This window comes from Vicia villosa, unplaced genomic scaffold (genome assembly GCF_029867415.1).
Source record: "Vicia villosa cultivar HV-30 ecotype Madison, WI unplaced genomic scaffold, Vvil1.0 ctg.001965F_1_1, whole genome shotgun sequence".
Lineage (NCBI taxonomy): Eukaryota > Viridiplantae > Streptophyta > Magnoliopsida > Fabales > Fabaceae > Vicia > Vicia villosa.
The window spans coordinates 72,498-77,633 of NW_026705793.1; the positions used below are offsets into that span (position 1 = coordinate 72,498).

The 5,136-nt window shown below is 30.1% G+C and overlaps 1 long non-coding RNA gene across 1 annotated transcript; it reads left to right on the forward strand.

Annotated features, from left to right (window-relative positions):
* Positions 1-276: 276 nt before the first annotated feature.
* On the forward strand, positions 277-2,559 carry LOC131637297 (uncharacterized). The gene is made up of 4 exons (XR_009294301.1): positions 277-400; positions 847-1,007; positions 1,619-1,759; positions 2,422-2,559. It is a non-coding gene; the product is annotated as an uncharacterized LOC131637297 (long non-coding RNA).
* Positions 2,560-5,136: the final 2,577 nt, after the last annotated feature.

A 5,136-nucleotide genomic window follows, 5' to 3' on the forward strand; every position in this document is an offset into this window, starting at 1 on the left:
AGGTGGCAATTTACCCTCCAAATATTATAACATTGTATTATATTATAAAATTTATTTATTTAAGTTAATAATATAAACATATATTTTATTAGATTAACTTATTTTTAAAAAAAATAGTAACCAAACGGTATCAAATATTAAACATTCAATAAGTAATAAAGAGTTTTCTTTCAAGTGGGTCACCAAGTCTAAGGCCCACACCCGATTCACAAAGTGAAAGATAGGAAAACCTAACTTTTTACGAACAGGAAATAAAATCAACAAAACTCGGTTGCTTTGTGCTGCCGATTCTAGTGTCGTTCTGTTGCGAGTGCATCGACAGTCGTATTGCTCTGAGTGTGTCGTCGGTCGTCGTGTATCTGTGAGTGGGTCGATTGCGGTGTTGCTATCTTCTTTTTCGGTAAGTTCTAATGTTATTTAACTTGGTAATGCACCAGTCATATTCACGTAACAACTTCATACTTGGTAAATACAAGACAATAAGAAAGAAAGAATTATTTTAAATGGGGGTTTTCAACTAGAGATGGCTCAACATTGAAAGAAATGTTGTATTCCGTTTTGATTTTGATCTTTTTGTCGAAAAATTTGTTTTTCTTAAGTACAGCTTAATTGGTTTAGTCATCACAAATTATTTATTTATTTTAGCCAATATCTCATACAACAATTGTATTGAAAATTATATAATAAAAAATAAACATTAAAAGAGGAGAAAAAAATTTCTATGTGAAGGACAAATTACAGCTCCTTCAATTAGGTTGATGTGCTGTTTGTGATGATATACCCTGCTTTGTTGAATTCATTAGACTTTGATAATTGGTGTTATGTTATTTTTGTTGAGGAATGTAGTTTGTCTTGGTTATTGGATGTCAAAGGTGTAACAAAGATTATTGTGTTGTTGGCGATGAAGAGTCAAATTTTAGCCGGTGGAAGTGGCTTGGGAACTTTTAACAGTGGCCTTAAAGGAGGAGTACAAATTGTTAAGACTGAATAGGTTGAAGACATATCGGGTATTGAATGATATATTTTACATTGTTATTAATTTAGTGTTATTTCAATTGCCATATGGTTAATTAGGATTCTAGTAAGTTGAATATGATAATTTTTTTATAGAATTTGATGTTTATGAAAGTGAACTTAATTTTGCTTAGCACAATACATTGTGAATGAGCCTTGTTGTATTGATATTATTAGTTTTAGGACTGTATAATCTCTACTGTACTAAGACTTTCCATAGACCTTTTAATTTATATATATATATATATATATATATATATATATATATATATATATATATATATATATATATATATATATATATATATATAACTTCTCTCTTTAATAATTGATTAAGTTTTTTGAATCCAAGGATGTGTAGTAGTTTATTTTTGTTTCTGTTCTTAATTTTCATTACTAGGAAAGTTGCATAAATAATTTCTAAAGCAGGGATGGGTTGTTTTTCTTAAAACAGGGGTCAGTAGTGATGAAATTAAGAAGGAAAAGTGAAATGATTTTTTTGATTTTATTGTTTGTAGTTAATATTTGTTTTTTGTTTCTTGTTGTCTTGGTTTTCATCAATATAATATAGCTAATAGTTTTGTTTCAAACTTCATTTCTCCAGTCCTATCTCCAGTCCTATAATCCTTAACAGAGGTTAACTTGCAAAGTTTTATGAAATTGGAATAATGGATCTCAAGAACCAAGTGGATCGCCAGAAAGTGTTTGTACCACCTTCGAAGCATTTAACCAACGCTACATGGCTGTGAGTATTTTTTTTAATATATATGTTATCTCCTGCTTAAGAGGAGATCTAGCTAGTGAATGTATTTATCTTAGTCTTTCTATATGCAAAGATAGTGTGTAGCTTTTCAGTATAAAGTATGTGTTTTATGGACTATTCCATAGTAGCATGAGCTTTTTACATTCAACATGGCCGTCTTATAAGAGGCTGAAGAACTTGATTAAATGCTTAAAAATTTATGAAAGAAGTCAATACATAGAAGTATATGCTTATAATTAAATTTGAAATAGATAGTTTTGTTTGGCTGTTAAAACTTTAAAGAGACTTATTTTCTAAATTATATTAACTAAATATCAAGAAGTCAATATTGTATTAAGAAAAAAAGAATTAAAAAAAAGGCTAAACCATGTAAATCTAATGTGTGGAAAATATTATTGTGAATATTTACTATATTTTAATTTCGTAATTATATTGGATAGTACCTATTTGTTGACATCAGTGGCTAGTTAGACACGGTTTAGTGGCAAAACTCAAAAAAGTAATGATGTTTGTAAATTCTTTTTCTAATTTGTGACTCTCATTCCAAATTTGACAACAACTTTCCAGAATTTTGGATGTGTTCATAATATTTTAGTTAAGAGTCTTATTAACTTATTTTATAATGAAACTTGTTATTGAATTAGGTGATGAGAATGACATAGATGATGAACTTCAAGAGGACTACATAGGTGTTGAATCTCAAGAGGACGACATAGATGATGATGAGGATGATGGATTGGAGATGATGCTGAATTCGAGAAACTTAAATGAGTTGGATGATGTTGTTTTAAGCTTTTAAGCAAGAAACTTAAAAGAAACTTTATATTTTGTCATTTTGATAGATTTATACTTCTAAGTATTAAACTATAGTATTAAGTAATGTTAGACGTTTTGTGTCTGTTATGTGTATTTGACTTAATATTTGAAAAATTTATTATTATAACTTTATTGGTACATGCAATTTATGTTGGTGTAATTTTTGTTCCAATTATTTATTTTATGAGAAATATGATAAAAAAATATTTAGGGTAACTTAAAATACTATTACCACGTGTTCTCACTATATTAATTTTAGGGAACAATTTGTAATTGTTGTCTGATATGACAACATTTGAAAATTGTCCCCATAGTGTGTTTTCACTTTAGGGACATTTTTTAGTCGTCGCAAGTTATAACAACATTTGAAAAACGTTGCCTTTGATGACTCAGAAAAACGTCTCCTATTTCTATAGTTTAGGGGACGCTTTAGAAATGTGTGGCCAAAAGGCGATAAAAAACGTCCCTTTAGAGAATAGGCAACGCTCGCATAGAGGACGACTGGAAAACGTCCCCTATTCTCTTAGGCAACGTTTTTCAGAGTTCTGGCAACAATTTTCAAGTGTTGTTAAAGACGGAAAATGTTGTATATGGTGGGGTGGGTACTAAGGTAATCGTATCCACGACCATACTTGCTTCTTTTAGTGGATAATTGCTAGTGTTCATGCTCATACCCATTTTACGTGGTTTTATCCTATTCGTTGTGGATAATTTTTGCGGATACCCATTAGAAATGAGTCAAATTATCATCCATAGATAGGGATGACAATGAAAAGGGTCTGAGCAGAGTATTATAGTACCCATCCACGTATCTGCAGTTTGAAAAAATTCTCGTACCGGAACTCATATCTGCATGAGCACCAATGTTTGTATCCGTACTCATATCCTATTGGTATCTAAATATTCATACCAATATCCGTTTACCCAAATTTCTAATAAAAAAATTATCAATCAATTATAATTTATCATGTCATTTTGAATTTTCAACAACATTTAAAAAAGTTCAAGGATGTAATTGTTGGATTAAAAAAATAAGCAAACACATATATTAAAATACATACAAATTTAATAGTAATTTATTTAACAAAATTTATAAGTATATGTGTATATAATAATAATAATAATAATAATAATAATAACAACAATAATAATAATATATAAATAAATATTATGCGAGAATATGACAGAGTGAGTACTAAGATACATGTACTTAGGGATGACAATTTGGTCTGTACCCGCAAAAATACGGGTAGGGTAAAAACCCGTAAAATGGATACGGGACGTGAACAGGCACGAGTAATTACCCATTAAAATAAGCGGGTAAGGGTGGTTTTTCAGAAGAGGTTAGTTGGGTTCGAAGTGTAGAAGGAAAAAACGTATGAGATGATTCTGCTAGGGAGGTTATAGTGATCTTTAAATGAATGAGCGAACAACATCATCTGCTCAAGTGCAAGACACCATCTTTGAGGAAGCCAAATGTTGAAGAGAGGAGGCCCGTGATGGTTTTAGGGCCAAACCCTAATACAAGTCAATCTCAGTTGAAGTATCTTTGCCAAACTCAAGCATAAGGAAGAAAAAAAACCCTAATTCATGCTCCTTGATCCCATGCTTTGGATGTTTATTTGATGAATGAATGCAAATGTATGTTAATGCCCTAATGAAAAGACACACATGAATGCAAAGTATAAGCCAATTAGAAGTATAATTAGGAAGGCAAATTTTGGGGTGTATCAAATGATACAAAGGAGATATGAACAGAGAACTAAATGCAAAAGATAAACTCTTGGACTGTTTACATTTGATTCATAGACATAGATAATAGTTAAAACCTACAAAGGAGCAGATGAAATGAATGACGCCCTGAGACTAAGAAATACTCTTAATTCCTCAATCCACAGGTAAATGGATGATGCACTGGGATTAAGAAATGCTCTTGACTCCTTAATCACTAGATGATGAATGAACACCATCAAGATCAGATAAAATGACAGAATTTCTGTTTTTTCATCTAAACTCAGATGAATGTTTTTGACTGATGAAATACATGATCAAATGAAAATTGATCATACTATGCCGACGCAGATGAAAAAACTCAGGGTAAAATTGAAGGTATTGACAATTGGCATAAAAGACTTTTGTTAGAGTGTGAAACTAAACATTTTTAGCTAAATATACTTAAAAAAAAGTCTTAGGTGACATGAATATGTCTTAGATTAGGCCGCATAATTTTTATTAGTTTGTATAAACTATTCCAAAATACACCTTATAAAAAGGCATGTGTCATTCAAAATGTGTTTGCTTGCTACTTTTATAATTTTAATGAATATTTGAAGATGAATGGGTAAGAGAGAAAATAATGGTATCGTACAGCATTTATTTCCTAAGAACTTCCACAAATTAAGTAAAAAAATATATGAAATATGACTTAGTACTCAGAGTTGTTAGAAAATGTAAAAATTTAAAATAAAAAAAATATAATTAATGAATTTTCCTTGAAAACTAATAGAAGAGTCGACTCATTCAAAATGTAAGTGAGAAATATG